At 39.1% G+C, this 17,464-nt stretch overlaps 4 non-coding genes across 4 annotated transcripts; 1 reads left to right on the top strand and 3 right to left on the bottom strand.

Annotated features, from left to right (window-relative positions):
- Positions 1-4,990: 4,990 nt before the first annotated feature.
- TRNAA-AGC (transfer RNA alanine (anticodon AGC)) lies at positions 4,991-5,063 on the bottom strand. The gene has a single exon. It is a non-coding gene; the product is annotated as a tRNA-Ala (tRNA).
- Positions 5,064-5,584: 521 nt separating this feature from the next.
- TRNAA-AGC (transfer RNA alanine (anticodon AGC)) lies at positions 5,585-5,657 on the bottom strand. The gene has a single exon. It is a non-coding gene; the product is annotated as a tRNA-Ala (tRNA).
- Positions 5,658-7,898: 2,241 nt separating this feature from the next.
- Positions 7,899-7,971, top strand: TRNAA-AGC (transfer RNA alanine (anticodon AGC)). Its single transcript has one exon. It is a non-coding gene; the product is annotated as a tRNA-Ala (tRNA).
- Positions 7,972-8,895: 924 nt separating this feature from the next.
- TRNAA-AGC (transfer RNA alanine (anticodon AGC)) lies at positions 8,896-8,968 on the bottom strand. The gene has a single exon. It is a non-coding gene; the product is annotated as a tRNA-Ala (tRNA).
- Between the last annotated feature and the right edge of the window lie 8,496 nt (positions 8,969-17,464).

The raw sequence follows: 17,464 nt of genomic DNA, 5'->3' as shown, positions 1-17,464 counted from the left end.
TATAAACCTACTGGCAGAAATTATTTGTAGTAAGTCACTTTAAGAGACCATAGTTGAAATGATCTGCTATCTTGTCTAACACTATAAAGAGAAGCTGCTGGTGAAGTGAAACAAAATGGTACTCTTCTGTTTTCCTAGCACAGGATGCAATCACTGGGGTGGGCAGGGAACCGGTACAAGATAGACCAAAAAACGTCACTTGCTGCTACTGTTATTGCTGTAAAAGCTGGTATGTCATTTCTCCACAAGCACAGATCTGATTGGCAAGTGACTCAATCCTAATCCCAGCCGCGTCGCCAAAACTGTTGCTGCAAACCGGTCCATAAAACTTTCGAACACCAATTTGGTATTTAGAAAGTATGCATTCTTTATTGCAGTCCTGGATGCACAGGGGACGTCTCCACCTAGTGTGCATGCCATAGGTAATGCCAGCAAGGTATTTATCAAACTTAAAACACACATATTCATTAATTTTCCCACCGGAGCATGCGCTGTTTAATTCTGGGGATTCTTTCAGGGGTCCTTGGTGGTCGTTATCCTCAAATTTGAGCTGTCCGCTTGTTGACCTCGTTGAGGCAACTGGAGACTCCTCTTTCTCTTGTTTTACTTCATACAATTTAGCCCAATTCACAGCCTTTGGCATTGCATTTCAGATTCCATAAAGAACCCATTGCTGATATTGGGTCAGTAAACTCCTAGGACCAGAATAATTAGGATCCCATTTAGAGTCGATAGATGGAAACAGCTGCTCCACTGTCCCTTGTCCCTGTCCTGCAATCACCAGCGCCTCAACTTGCCTCCTTGCTGTTCGTAAAATCGTATCCTTTTCAGTACTATCAAACAGGATTCCCAAAATGACTTGCATATCTCCCCAATCAGGATCCCGAGTCTTTATTAGCATTTCAAAAACGCTGTCTACCTGCTCCAGATTTTCTCTATAACTCCTGGCAGCCTCTTTGCATTTTGTAAGATCAGTTATTGAAAATGGAACTTTTACTGTTACTGCCTGTCTTAGAGGAGCTTGAATTACTTCTCCTTGACATCCCCTTGTCCTCCCTTGTATTGGACTAAATCCTTCATTTCCCTTACTCCTTTGTACCATACCTGCACCTACTCCAGCCCCTTCTCGGTTTTCATTCTCCCTCAACGATTCTTCCCTTTGTCCCATTCTCCTCCAATAAATCCAAATCTTCCTCCTTTTCCTCTTCACATTTCAAACATCTCTGCCCAATACTACATGATGAACAACACCTTCTCAACCCCTTTCCAACTTTCTTATTCTCCTTTTCCAAAGCCATGGGATCCCTCGGAACTATTCCGCAATCCTTCTGCCACTGAGGGTGATCACGCGAAGTAAAGAACATATCAGCATATAACACTTCATCCCATTTTCCTTCCCTCCAAAGAAACAACACCAATTGCAATAAGGTGTTATAACTTAAAGTTCCATTTTTCGGCCACTTTTCTCCATCATCCAGCTTATATAGCGGCCACCATTGATTATAGTATGTAACTAAATCCCTCCTGGTAACTGTACCCGCCCCCCCAGCTGCCACCTACATCCTTCCAATGTTTCAATATACATCCTAGGGGGGATTTTTTCCGAATCCCCCCTTCCGCCGAGGGTTTATTACCCATCACAAAAACACAAGAGAGCGACACAAAAGCACAAAACAATAACTTAACACAGAGACACAAGGGCAATGACTTAACCCAAAATTTAGTGAGATTAAACCTAACCTTTTACAATATATTAATTCAGTCTTACCACAGCCAATTAAACCCGAATTTAATCCTGGGCATCCCCAGAGTTCTTAATCTGTGTTTGTGCATAAAATACCATATACCCGAAACTCAGGCACCCTACAGACTTTTGTCGTCTAGCAGGACTTTCCTCCATCTGCAAGTCCCTCCTTGGCCCAACCCTGCGAGGCTTTCACCTCGCCTGACAGGCAGGCAATCTCCTTTACCCGGTTGCAATCCCCAAAATTAAAGAATGCCTTTTACCTTCCGAAGGATCTTGCTTAGAGCTCTTCGGTCTGGGGATCAGAGGTTCTCCCTGAGAATTCCTTGTTGCTGGCTGGAGGTCCTGCAATCCCACGGATCCGTCGAGGTTCAGAAGCAGAGTCCCACCTGCGTCGCCAAAACTGTTGCCGCAAACCGGTTCATAAAACTTGCGAACACCAATTTGGCATTTAGAAAGTATGCGTTCTTTATTGCAGTGCTGGATGCACGGGGGATATCTCCACCTAGCGTGCATGCCGTAGGTCACACCAGCAAGGTATTTATCAAACTTAAAACACACATATTCATTAATTTTCCAATAAAAGTCATTAATATTACAATTATTTCCCAGAAACCATTAACATATTTCTCCTCCCACCGGAGCATGCACTGTTTAACTCTGGGGATTCTTTTGGGGGTCCTTGGTGGTCGTTATCCTCAAATTTGAGCTGTCCGCTTGTTGATCTCGTTGATTTTTTTCCACCTAATCATGCTGATTTGGCTGTTTCCTTTTGTTAAGAACACAGCTGACACTCCCCCATGTTCGGGGAGTTTCTTCTTTTAGGTTCAGACTCTTTATTAGCTTTGTTCTGAGCTCACTCTTTCATTCAGGCATTCCTTCTTATCTTATAGGCCTCTCCTCTGTCCTTGGTTTCTGCTGGCGTGCTGATTAACTTTCTTCCTAGCTCTACTCTGTCCTTGGTAGCTGTCAATTGTTGGTGATTAACTTCTTCTAAGCAATCCTTGGTGATTAACTTCTTTTCTGAATCCCACATGTAACAATTCCCCTCTCTGTGTCTTGTCTAATCTCCAATGAAGCTCTAAGGACATGATACAGGCAGATTTTTTTTTTCATTAATTGGGCATCTCCTTACAGTATCTTTCTAGGTAAACAGTCTTGGCAACATCTGCTTGGTTGACAGTTCCACTCATGTTCCATCACTGTGTAACACCTACATACCAGGATCACACAGTTCCTGTCACTTTTAAAAAATAATTGCCTCCATGACCCTTATTACAAGAGTCTCTCATGGAATCTACGTGATATATAAACACTCCAACCAAACTGAAATCAATATAAACAAATGAGTACAAAGTAAACATCATTATGGGCCTGATCCAGCTTCTCAGCAATACAAGGGCTAGCTGTAGAAACCCATGTAAATACTTCCTTATTCTTCTCAGCTTCCTCTCATTAATTGAAAAGAGCAGCCCCAGGCTGACCAGGAAGCTAAAGCAGGCTTAACACTGTTTTAATTGCAAATGTGAGAATGACCCCAATAGGTAAGCTATTTCCCCTGGGATAAACAAAAATGCTCCCAAGTGTCTGATACTGGTGATTTTTTCATAGCAAAATACAATGCTATGCAGACCTTCCTCAGCTGTACAAAGCAGCACAACTGCTTTATATGGCCTATTTTATCTAAGTGCAACAAGCAGGTTAGAATTCTTGCATAACCCTTTTGGCAAAACTTGAAGATGAATGTTACTGAGAAATAGTCCAAACTGTGTACTCTGCCTTCACTTCATGAGGAGGGAAAAACCAAATCAATCTATTCACTTATTTGAAGAGATCTTGGAATACTCAGTGGTCATCCTAAAAGAAAGAAAAGTATTCTTTCTCTGAAAGGACTCATTGTTAGATATTCCCGGGAGACAGACATACAAGTTATCTTTGTCCATGCTTCTTACAACAGTTGATGAGATAGATAAGAAATCACACAAAGATGATGATCAGGAATACATTTTTATGAGGCAGGTTTAGTAAAGGATGTTGGTGGGACAAGAACCCAGTGCCAACACAGTGTGCACTGAGAACAACTCTGAAAAGTAAGTGTGTACGCAGTAGGTATAAGCACGTCCCAGATTGTTGTCAGAAGGGTGGCATTTAGTATGACCATTCTAGGCATCTTCTGTCTACTAATCACATTGAAAGCAGTCACTAAGACTGCTACAAACTTTTCTAGGTATGCCCAAGAGTTCAAGGGGAAGGTTAAGTTTTCAGCCTTCAAAGTATAAGGAGACACACCAAGAAGTGGAATAATACCAGTGTTTTGCTAGTTCCATGCACATTTTCTTCCTCAGCCATAAACAGACAGAAGATGTGAGGAAATCAGTAGGCCTTTTTGCACACTGTAAAGTGCTCAGTTAACACTCAAGTCACAGCAGATTTAGCAGCACTGGTCACTAAGATGTAAAAAGCTGCACTTGTGGTGCAGCTGCTTCTGGAAGGGCCAGAGGGAAGTGCACCATAAAGAAATACATAACATGTGGAGAAGGATCAGAAGAAACTAATAAGGTGTTAGGGGAAGTCAGTGAATCAATTAGATGGTCGAAGTTATCTCTGAAGCTCTAAGACAAGTGTGGCAGGCATTAGCCTCTTATAAGCAGCTCTGCAAAACCAGAAGTAGGAGAGAAGGCTAAGCTCAGTTATAACCTGCACACAGGCCACAGCTAAAAGACACAGCAGCTGTAGTGTGCTTTCTAGGATACAAACTTTGGGGGCAAAGAGGTGACAACTTTTACGCTTAAACTCAAATTGACTAATCCAGCTTATACAACAGCTTCACAAAGATCGTAAATGAAAAGAAGATCCTGTATTTCTGGACAAGGACCAGAATGGGCAGTTGGGCAAGAACAAGCATTCCTAAACTGCTATTTTGCACTGTCTGATCAAACTATATCCTAGTTGGACACGTGGAGAAAAGACATGCTGATTCAGGTTTCTAACTGTCATTCATCCATTGCTTTTCATAAAGCCTGGAAAAACATCATATTGCAGAATTCTCTTTCTGCCAAATTTGACTGAAACTGGCCAGGAGGAGTCAACAGTTATGACAGAAGATTGACATATGATTGGGGGGTGGGGTTGGAAATCAGTTTTGCCCTGATTAAAAAAAATAATAATATTTTTACCAAAATAGTTACATATTTTGTTTTGGTAGTTTCTACTTCTAGATATAACAATTCCTGTTTAACAAAACACTGGAGAATGCGGGCATCGATCCCGCTACCTCTCGCATGCTAAGCGAGCGCTCTACCATTTGAGCTAATTCCCCCTCCTCTTATTGTTAATGGGGATCACAAAACTCTGATCTTCAAGACAAACTTAAAATCTGCGGTTCCATTAATGCCATACAATTTTCTCTCTTGCACTGGTCTACCTATTCACAAATGAAAACACATTCAACTGCAATTCCAAAACAGGTGTCAAATAATAAATTTGTAATATTTCATTTAGCATTTCCAAGTGAAGTAGTAAGAAACAAGACAAACCAGAAAAGACATGTTTTCTAGGTGTATAAAACAACATAAAAAAAAGGTTATTACTTGCAGTTCTTAAGAGGAAGTACTTTCCAGCATTTGGTTTTCTCCCCATACAAGTCAATTTCTATTTTTTTTTTTTAAATATGAGGAATTATTTTAATTTATTCTAGTCAAACATACGGCAGCGTTTAAGAAATGAACGATGCACATCTAAAAAATAAGAGCTTATTTAACTTCCAAATTCCAGTTCAATACATGAAAACATCTTTCATAGTTAACTGTTTATTCTCCCACCACAAACAAAACACAACAGTGGAGAATGCGGGCATCGATCCCGCTACCTCTCGCATGCTAAGCGAGCGCTCTACCATTTGAGCTAATTCCCCCCACAACACACTAATTTACCCTGTAACCATATATTTTAATAACTGCAAATGCAAACTTCCTTCCCTTTACCGCCTCTGCTCCTTTATATGGGTAATAACCCCAGGGCAGCTGTTCAGAACACTTACTAAGATTTGACGTTGGGCTTGTCCATTTATTTGTCCAAGATGACAAACTCCCCAAGTAACGTGATAAGGCACCTCATGCTAACTTGCATGACAAACTCACGACCTGCAGGCTTTCAGTGGCACCCAACTCACACTAGATTTATCCTTCTTTGAAGAGGACAGCTGCTGCTTCTGTGTTGAGGGAAGTCACATCACAGACAATGCAGTGGAGCAGCTTGAAGATAATACAAAACTCACATTTTCCCTGACGTCCCCTAAGAAGACCATTTTCGAAAGCAAAAGTCAAACCTGATTAAATTAGCTTGTATCAGTTTACATTAGCACGGCCAAAGAGGTACATCAGACTGATCTGTGTTAAATGAAAGTATGTGGACACAAAGCCTTCACAGCTGAATTCCATTTTTTTCATTTCTCTAGGGTATTTAAGGAGGTCAGGTTATTTTCAGCCATGTAGGTAAGGAAGTTCTCCCAATCAAGTGGAGTAATTAGGAAGTTTTACTCACCCTCTTACATGAAAACTTAGAAATCACAATGAATTCAAGATGGCAAAACAATGAACTGTCAATTACATGAAATACACATTTTAATCACTGAAAATACTATTGCAGAGCTCTTTCCTTACCCTTATCTGACTTTAGCATCAAATAAACTGTTTTTCTGGAGCTGAACTGTCAAAGCTTTAGGCCTTTTCAGTGGCAGCAGAGTGAGATTTGGGGGTGAAAAATAGGGAGAGGTAACCTGCCATTTTCATACTGACTCAGACTGCACAGGGTAGATAAAGAAAACTGTACACAGAGCTGAACCTTGTGAAATATGATATGGGAAACACCCCAACTGCAGACACGCAGTGGGCCATCGCTGAGCCTACGATGTGTACCTGTGAGAAGGACTGAAACTACTTTTGCATATTTGTTTTTCCCCTCCAGTTTACTCTAGTGAGGTAGATAAGGGTAACAATATATTGCAAGAAATGGTAAGAACAAATCTTTATTGTTGTGCAGAGATTGAGGTAAGGCAGGAGAATATTTAAATTCTAGGAGAATATTTGCAGTGATACTGCAGTTTTAGTTTCACATCTTGGCCTGAATCTGGATTGTGCTAGATTTGAAGTACTACCTTACTCTAGACAAATTGTAGTGAGCTGATGCTTAATTTCATAATTTATTTTCTTTTGACTAGATGCTGTCATCCAGTAAGTTAAATCCATTAGAGAAAACCACCAGCATATGTATTGTTGGATTACTGCAAATGTTTTACTTTACTACCAGAACTTACTTTTCTGAATTTAAAAAGCAAGTGAGAAATCTTTCATTATATCATTTTCATTGCCTTTGTTGTTTAATAGTATATCAGTGCAACACCTCTCACTGTAAACTACATTTTCATTCTTTAAATCTAGAAAGCATTCCTTGATTTAATAACTTGCGACTAGAGCTTTGCCAATGTGCTTCTTTCTTCAAAGTCAGTCAGTATGACTACGCTCAAATTTTTATATTTCTGAAATGTTTTTAGTAACCCCATATATTTAAGATGCAATACTATTTTAACTGAATCATTAAAGTCAATACAAAAAGGTAGACGTACCTAGAATATCTTAGGAAGATATAAATGAACACTTTCTCTCCACAAACTATGATAAACATGAACTTTTAAACCATTATATTTATCATTTACATGCAGCTAACTGAAAAATAAAGTTGGAAAAGAAAATAAAAAGACATGAAAAACAAGGCAAAGAAAAAATTTCATTGCCTTTCAGTGACTTCTAACAGTATACTTTCTGGATTTACCAGTCTTTTGGTATCTGCATTGTAAGAGAGGTAAAAAAAAAAAAAAAAAAAAAGTTCTCCCTCCTTCCTGAACAAATACTGGAAGAGGCTTTGTTCAGGAAAGTAAGTATTGTTTTATCAGAATAACATAGCAGAAGATGCATCAGTACTACTGCTTCTCATGTGAAGTGAGTATTCTGACTTTTACACTAACAGGCCTTCCACATAAATACAGTGATGATTCAGCCTTATTAAATAAGCATTCTGACTCAACAAAGTAATTATATCTAAAGCAGCCAAGCTATGATTCAGCAGAAGTAAATCCGCCCTTCACATTATATAGCAAGGGGAATTAGCTCAAATGGTAGAGCGCTCGCTTAGCATGCGAGAGGTAGCGGGATCGATGCCCGCATTCTCCAGTGTTTTGAGAGACTGAGTATCTATGGTACCATAAGATTTTCTTCCATAAATTGTTCAGGTCTGTGAAAGAAAATATATCGTTAGCACTATATACCACTTCATGCAGCAAATAAACCAGGAAAAAAAACCTCAATTAGCAGACGACACCTGTGAACTCTCTGAAAAATGATTTCTTCACAAAAGCATCTAACACTAATGTCGTTATTCTGTAATACAGGAAATAAAGTTCCCTTCTGCCCCTTACAAGTGCATTGAATTTTAATGTGAGCATTTTTTTTTTAGTTTTTAATTATGTGAAAAGTTAGTGAAATTGTCTATAAGAAGACATAAAAGTATGTAGTTGTCTATATAATCATCAGCTCACCGTAGAACTACTGTCTCTCCAGCTACCTTGCACCTGTTGTAGCTAGGATGGGCATGACACAGTTGTTACTAACTCAGTTTCAACTGGCTTTCACTCTCTCACAATTTCACTCAATTTCTTCCTCAACCCAATATAAGAAAATAATTTGCACTTTAAAAAAAAATGCTCATCTTCGATCAACATTAACAACTTAAACCATTCATACTGTGCATGTGCTTCTTAAAACTGATTAATTTTAATCCCTATTCTGCTACAGAAAAATGCATCTAAATTTAAAAAAGCCCCACAACATAAGGTAGCATATACAGGGCACTAAAATCGTATCACAGCCAAAAATCAGAAGAAACAGTTGTATCTGTCAGTGTGCTTTTGTTTCATTCTTTAAAATCCATCAACAGGAATTTATTTCTTTTTTGTGCAGGCAGTTACCCTCATTTTAGACAAAACAGAGGTTTACAAGCCGTTCTTTTCCAAAACAGCAAAAAAATTACAAATGGCAACTGAAAAATCTAAGTATAGTCCACCGTGGCACTAAAAACCAACGCTCCTAAGTAGCAAATGGAGAATGCGGGCATCGATCCCGCTACCTCTCGCATGCTAAGCGAGCGCTCTACCATTTGAGCTAATTCCCCCTATGAAACACACCCCCCCCTTTACTGTCCCTTCCTACTTGACGTTTCTCACAGACAGACGACCTTTCTACAAATTATATTGAAATTTGATCTGCTGTCTCAAGTACGAACAAAACTTTCTACCAAAAATCAAATTGTTTTTCTACCCAAATATCACACTAGTAGCTGGGCAGTCAGAGCTGACTGCTTGAGTTCTAATCCCCTACCAAAGTTTCTGGTAGGCAATAACAGAACACAGCTTTCCAGCGAAATGCAGAAACAATTAGGTCTTTCTTAAAGTACACTGCTTTTGACAGCCTTAGTGGGAATTTTGCCTAACATGAAATCTGGACTCCTTGATGTAACAGCACGTGTTTTATTCAGCTAAGCTGCATCTGGGTAACAGAAGGTCTGTGTTTCCAAGCAACTGTAGATTTATGTTCACACCAAACAATTATGACTGTTTAGAGAAATCTGGATATATTTAAAGATTATGTTTTTCTAAAACAGATTTTTCCTATTTATAATCCCTAGGTGGAGGAGAATCAGCTAAATGACTTTACCCATTTCCACATTTTACAATATAATAGATGTGACTGAATACATAGAGTTCTTCCCGTTCTTTCTCTTGTGGCAATGGAGTTCTGTGCCCAAGTTATACAAAGGGGAAAAAAAAAAGCAAGCACCCAGGCAAATGGAACAATGGGAGACAAAGTAATAGTTCACATTACCCATCTCTCTCTCTCAGGAATTTTTACGATGTGACTGTATCACCACGTAGACACGCACACTCACACATACGTACAAAAACCAAGAATACATAATTAAAATGTAAGAAAAAAATCATGGCTATAATGAAACAGCAGTGGAAATTCTGTTCATTGGTTTGGTTTCAGGTCTGTGAGATCAGAGTCAGAAAACACATAGAAAGTAGGGTCTGCAACGTTTCCTGTTATTTGAAGTTACGTACTAGAGTCTTCTCTCTTTGAAAATGGCATTTAGAGAAAAAAAGTAACTCTTTACGATTTCACACTATCATAAAATAGAACTAAAGCAAGCGAAAGAGATCTACTTTGCTAGAACTGGAACATGCAGATTTGTTGACCTAATGTGACTGACATATCACAACAATCAACTAGCAACATGTTTCATGTGTTTCAGTGTCTTACTTCCTCAATCTCTACATATTGTCATTTAACTTGGAGGATTGAAGCCATATCCAGCCACATTTAGATTTGTGCAAATAGCTGCTGATTCAGAGTGCTGGAAACAATCATAATTTGTGTGTGTTACTGATCAGTGGTCAACTGTTTATTAGTCAGAAAATAATGCTGAAACGGATAAAAATAAGAAATAGCAGGCAGTAATGGAAAGACACGCCAATTGCCTTTGTTAAAACCCTAAGAAAAGGAACCTTGGGAAATCACATTTCTTCTCCCTGTAAAAAGAGGAAGGGGAATTTGAGTGAACCCTTCAGAAATCTTGGAATAGTCTGGGACTTTCTTTTGCTTTGACTCGGAAAAAAAAAAAGAGCAAGAGAGACTTGTGAACTTTTATTTAATATTGTAAAGGTAGTACATCTTTGCCTTTCTGAAAAAAAGAATATCTGAAATAAAATTTATTAAATAACCTTAAAAACAACTCTTGCAGTTTCTTTCTTGATTTGCCTGAGATCCTTTAAGACACATGAATCACGCTGACAGATAAAGATCTTTCAATTCTCTCCTCTTCAACGAGTCAGAATTACAATAACCAAATTCTACTCTTTGCAGGACATCTAGGTTAATATCTGAAGAGTATATATTTGACTTTTTAGAACTGAGATTATATTTGTGTCCATGAAATAAGCCAGAGTATCAAATTTTAGGAGATTTTCCTGAGCCAGATATTTAAAAAATACAAGTCATCCTCTGTATACACAGTTCATGCCACGCCATATATAATTCAACAAGAATACCTGTGGAAGTCCTCTGCAGTCACCAACTCAGTACTTAGCTGTAACAAAAAATTACAGATTCAGAGACAGTGGACATCTATTAGACAGTATCAAATCCCTCAAAGTCAACCTGTATGTAACCATGCTTTAAAAGTAGTTGACCATCCTAACTTTAACACAGAAACAATGATTTGTATGGCATTTCCTCTAGACTCTCTCACCTGTTCAACCCTGAGAATTAAGCTTCTTGCCATTCTGCTCTTCCAACTCAGATCTGACTTTCCAACGCATTACTCAAACTTTTTTTTTTGGCTCTGGAAGATCCCAGAGAACATGGTATTATGGCATTAGGACTCTCAAAAAGGGAAGAAAAAAAGATGTTAGCAGAAAAACATTTAAAGCAGAAACATCTCAAATTTACATTTGTACATGTATGAATGGTTCTACTACTGTAGTAAAGTTCTAACTGTAGAAAGGATGGGGATACTTTGTGAAGATACTTCTGGTTTTCTAATGCAACACCACTCATTACTTATCTTGCAAGTTCCATTCACAGCATAAGACAATTTCTGAATCACTGTGGTTTTTTCTGAACCTTTGGCTTTCTTGTTCAAGCAACCTACATCATCCTTTAGCAATACAAGTCCCTTCCTTCTTCTTTTTCCTTTGCCCATCAATGTACCTGTAATTTCTGAACACCACCTGCATAGAACTCAAACGTTGACAACAGATTTTAGGAACCTCACAGCATGACGTGGCTCAGAATATGCTGTGCTTCAAAAAACAGCACAGAAAACCTCTAAACAACTTAACTAAGGGAAACCCAATTAGGCCTGCAGTTGCAAATTCACATTTAAGATAAAACAGCAGCAGCAGTTTTAGACAAATACAGCTTTTTTTTTAATCCAAAGGTACTCTGGGAATATTATTATTTTAGCAATAGTAAAACAATTATCAAAACAAAAGGAATAGAGAACAGAATCTTCTAGAGATGGCAGAAGAACCAAAGAGGTGAAGAAGCAAGACACTAATTACCATTGACCAGAGAAAGAAGAGACACAATTCACAAGCTAGCACGCCCATAAATCACTAATGCTAACCTCACTTTCTGAAATTGTCAAATGCTGCTGCAGTATCCAAGATGCCAATTCCCTCACTAGCTGATGAAGACCACTGGTCTAACCCCAAATTCCCATACCAAAAGTCCTGTACGCGTTCTCCCATTTAACAAACTCCAATATCTTGTTACCTGCTCCCTCACTCTGAAACAGCTGGCTTTGGGAAAAAAATGCTTCTCCCTCTTGTATTAAAACCTCATCAATGTGGAAAGAAGCATCTGAAATTAATTTGCAGAAGACAATTAAGTTCTTACAGCCAGAATTATTCTGCAGATACCACAGACATTTCAGCAACTGGCTGACTGAAAGCCCCACTAGTCAACATGTCTGGCAAAGTAAGCAAGCTTGCTGCTACTTCTACTCTGTGATGTCTTCACCTGATGAGTTGGATTTTTTGCACCAAGACCTCTGAAACATCCAGAAGTTTATTTGCTTAGTCATATAGTAACTACAAACACACCACTTAGTTATGATGAAAACATTCCAGAGCAGCAGGGTGAATAAATCCCACTTCCAAAAGTGACTCAGAGTTACAATATTTTACCTTGTTTTAGTCAGAATGCCTTCTGCTCTCTGTATGATTGGCAAAAACAGGTGATCTAAAATCACTTACAAAAAGCATGATTTTCATCTGAACAGGAATACGTAACTCCAAGCTTTGTATTTCAAAGCAATTAAAGTAAAACAACAACAAAACAAACAAACAAAAAACCAAAACCAAACCCAACCAACTGTAACCCTTACAGATTTTCATTTATGTTTGGTTGGTTGTCTTTTTTCCCCTAGTATTCTTGCAGAATAAAAATCACCTAAGTCTTAAAAACACCTATGTTGTAAAACAAACAAACAAACAGAACCCTTCTAATTGTGTTTGCTTTAAACTGGGAACAGCCCAGGCAGGAACAGGGTTTCATCATGCCAGCTTTTGAATGGTAAAGCACATCCACAGGGCTTAATTAAGGGAAGCTCCAAAGCAGGCTTACAACTGCACACAGACTGGCAAGTACTGCTGCCTATGAAACTTTTTGATAGTAAGCACTGGTAGTCTTAAGGCTTCACCACAGCAAGTAGGGGAAAATTTACTTAAAATCAAACAAAACCCAGTACTAACTATAAATTAAGCAGTGACAAAATAACCTAAGGACAGCTAAAGTATGTTCAATTCATTCTTTTAAATACCCTAACCTTCAAGTTGATAGATTTATCATTAAAATGAAACGAATAAATATGTCTCCAGTTCTGTATCCAAATCTGTATTTAAAGCATTGAAGGAAATGTGTTCTGGACCTCAGAAATAATTTTATGGAAAATTAGTATCAAAATATGGAATTGGGCAACAAAATCAACGCCCTCCTTTGGGAAAAACAAAACAAAACAAAAAACGGTACCATAAATCACACAAGAAGCCACACAGCAGGTCTGCCATGAGTCAGAAGAAACCTCCTCCCAGAACTATTTCTGTTCTTAATGGCCACAATAAGAATAAAACTTTATTTGTTGATGAAGATTTTTTTGATTGCTCACAAAATTTTGCCTCCATTTTACCACCATTCATCATTTTGTACCCAAACCACAAGACAAAAACACGCTAAAAAAAACCAAAAAAAACCAAACCACAACTAACCAACCAAAAAAAATACAACAACAACAACAACAAAACCTAAGAAAAATTTGCTACTTTTAGTAATATTTGCCACTGCTACTACCTTATTCGACAAATCAGTACAGTCCATTTGGAAGGTAATGTATCAGTACAAAATGCGGTAACATTGATCAAAGAATCAATGTTGGAAAGAGCTTAGCCAGGCAACCTAAGTAACTTCAGTTAGCATTAGCAGCCACAACAGAAGCTTGCAAGGGCCCAAATAATTCCTTTCAAATATGCTGCTTTTGTAAGAAGTACAAAACCATAATATCCTTTGTGTGTATTTACCAGATTGGCATTTAAGTTAACCTAGTGCTAAGGAGACAGTGAGCTTAGATCTCAGCTCAGAGGGAGATCACACTATCCTTTTATGCTACTCTTTGGGATCTCTATCTGGACCACACAAAAATCACCATCATGATTTCAACCCATAACATCCCAAACTTCAGAGGAAAGTTGAGTACTGAGAAAGACATCCGAGTTATCATTCTCTTTCTCTAAAAGCATCAGTGGGTTTTAAATTTCTGTCCAGGTAATCATAAGGCTTCCAGATTGGCAAAGATTTCATTGTTTCCAATTAGGGAAACAGTAAGTCATATATTAACATGATTATTGGTTTCTTTTTTAGGAAAATGGCTAGATTCACATCACCACTTCCTTCTCCGATTTTTTGGAAGACCTGACATCTCTACCAACTTCATGAGGGTTCACGAGGGTTTCAAAAAAGTTTCAACATTGTAGGGCTTGTGTATAATGCCCTCCTTGAACTAATTAAGATGGCAATACAGAAAAACTGTATTACTCATTGTACGTACTACCCAGCTTCAGATACCCGTTCCAAACAGTTTAGTAATAGTCAAAAAAAGTTTGTTACAAAAGCAGTGAGATTGTCTATGCCTGAATTCAAATGGATTTGCAACCTTTGTCTTCTAAATCACCACTGTAACAATCCAAATTGTGTCCACATTCCCTGTAACTCCAGAAAGGAGAGAATGCGTGCTGTTTACGCCTTGAGTTCTGTGCAGGCCACCTAGCTAATCAGCTATCACTAAACAGCATGTACAGTATTTTCCTCATGTTCCTTTAGAGGTTTTGCAGAGCCATCAATTTCCACAAAACACTCAACAATTTATTTATCTTTCAGATTATTATCCATCTTTCGGTGATGAGGACTTCCCTAGTTTAGAAGAAGACTGAAGACGATTAAGATTTCTGCATCCTGTGGGTTTTACTGAGGAACAGAACTATCTACTCACTAAATGAGAATTTCTCCAGAATAATAGTTTTAAGAACAATCACCTCGTCCAGACAAACAAAACAGAAAGATTCTAGGAACTGGTTATATAGAATGATCTGAAAAATATGTTTGGCTGCAATGTTCAAAGATTAGAGATTTAAGGTACACAGAACTCATGGAAATTCAGTGTGTGTTTAGCCCCTGATTACTTAGGTCCATATGAAAATCTGAGAGCTTGTCTTTTTTTAATTTATAGACCATCCTGCTATACAGTCATCTTAGAACAGGGGAACCAGACCTATCAGTAGAAGAGGTGCATTCACTGATGAAGCTACCTGCTAACAGCATACTCAAAACACAGGTATAGCACAAAAACATCACAACCAAGCTGAATTATAAGTTAGCACCCACTTCAGTAAGTTCTTCAACCCATGTTATCCTCTGATTTGATTCTCCCACTTCTTTCTTGGGGTTCACACTGAGTGAACTCTGGCTGAACAGTATCAGAAGAGAAAGAAAACAAGAGCTATTAAATTTTTACTAATACAATGTAAGCTTGGTGTTGTAGCAGGTGTTGAGAGCGATCAAAGGAGAGCTGGAGCCTGAGTTATGGTAGCGCAGTACAGTAGTAGGAAGTGCCCCAGAAGAACCCACAAAACCACTCCTTCTCCTGAGGAACAGCACCACCCGCTGCACCTCCTCCTTCAAGCAAGCACCCCCATGACCTCAAAACGAGATCTCCTCAGACCCGCTAAGACAACCATCACCACTAGAAAACCCCTGAGTAAAAGGCTGCAAACAAACCTCCTCCGCCGCCTTTGTCTCCCGAGGGTCTCAGCCCGGACTCGCTCAGGTTGACAACCCCCTCCGCACAGCTCTCTCCAGCCCGCAGCTTCCCGCCTTCCCGCCCCCTCAGGGCCTGGCCTTCGCGCCCCGCCCAGTGCTAGAACCTTCTGCGGCCCTTCCAACACCAATCCCCGCCCAACGGCCGCGCTCTGCTCCACGGCTCCTGCCCCCTTCCCCGCCGTTTTCTTCTTTTAAATAAAGATGCCGCGGTGAAGAGGTTGTGCTGTGCTGGGAGGTTTGTTGTCTTGCGAGCAGGGAAATTCTATACCTCGGTCGCCTCCTAGTCCTTGAGGCTGTCGTTGGGACAGGGGGTAAGTCTTCACAAGAAAAGCGTCGCCCGTGTGGTGAGTCTGCCTGGTGGCCAGCTCTGGTGTTCCCTCCCGAGCCACCCGGTGCTAAAATTTACCTCCTGTGTTACGGAGGGGAGAAGGCCATGTTGGAAAGAGTGGATTTTGTCCTAGATTTCCCAAATGCAATGGCTGTAAGTACCAGGAGTAACAGCTGAGTGTGTATACCTTTAAATAAACTTGATTTTTTTTTTTCCCAGACTGTAAAGTCATAATTAGGGTTATGCTCATGCATTATCCTAGGCTTGGCTTTGAGGGTGGAGGTTGGAAAAAGTAATTAAAAATATGTATATTGGTCTGTGTTTAAGGAGGGCAAAATTCTTACCTCACAACCACATTCCTGTTAGTTCCAGCACTTGAGAGCATGACTCTTAAATAACTTGGATATATAACATATCTTTCTCTGTCACTTTACTTTTTTTCTTAAAGATGTTATAAAACTTCAGGCTCATTTGCAACTGTAAAAGCTTCTTCTGTCTTCCAAAAAAAAATTTGGCCTCTGAACCTTTGACAGTCAGGTTAACTGCTAGCAAAAAAAGGCAGTTTTATCAGAAGATGGGAAAACCCACCTTTGATTTATCCTGCTGCAAGGCTTGGTGAAACTGTGTAGGCTAAGCTGCTCCAGCTTGCACCTTTCTTCCTCAGTTCCTTGGAGTCTCTGAAGTTTTGGCAATAACCCATCTCCTGTGCATCTGTGACCTTGTTATCTTTGGATATTGCTAGATGTTTTTCCGGGGGGGGGGGGGGGGGGAGGGAGAGAAGGAAAAACAGGAATTGTGTTTTAGCAAGAGCTGAGCTACTTTTCTGATGGCAAAGCCTTTCTGTAGCTCGTGAGTCCTCCTTTTGCTAAATGTTGTTAGTAAAATTACGGCTACTTCAACACTTCTCAAATGAATAAAAGGTTATGAACAAAATGTTGATGGTATTAGACAACCTGAAACAAGATTAGTGCAGACTTTGAATTGTTCTACCAGTCATTTCAGATTATAGCAGCATTTGAATTGAGAGTAGCCAGCTGTAAACAACTTTCTGTGAGGAAAGCTTTATTTTTTCTGAAGATAAAGACAAAAATAAGGTGTTTTTTTAAAAATCCCTTTATTTTAGAATAACAATACCCAACCAGGAAGTTACTCAGGAATGCCTGGTCTAAATATGCTCTTTGTCATCACTGCTAAAAATGATTGCCCTTTACCATGGAAAAATTAGTGTTGGTTAGCCTCCTCACTCTAAATTCCTGCAGATGATCGAGTAAGCAGGTGCTGTTAGGCCCAGATGAGAGTCCAAAGGTGGTTGATTCTGCATAAATAAGATCACATAAAAAAAAAAATTCCTTACTTCAGCTGGAGTTTGTAGCACAAACTATCACAAATGAAATGCTTGGGATAAGA

Source organism: Nipponia nippon, unplaced genomic scaffold, assembly GCF_047370975.1.
Source record: "Nipponia nippon isolate SJK-2023a ecotype South Korea unplaced genomic scaffold, ASM4737097v1 scaffold_1, whole genome shotgun sequence".
In the NCBI taxonomy this organism is placed as follows: Eukaryota; Metazoa; Chordata; class Aves; order Pelecaniformes; family Threskiornithidae; genus Nipponia; species Nipponia nippon.
Note: the sequence above shows the minus strand (reverse complement) of the source record. Positions and strands in the feature narration are given on the sequence as shown.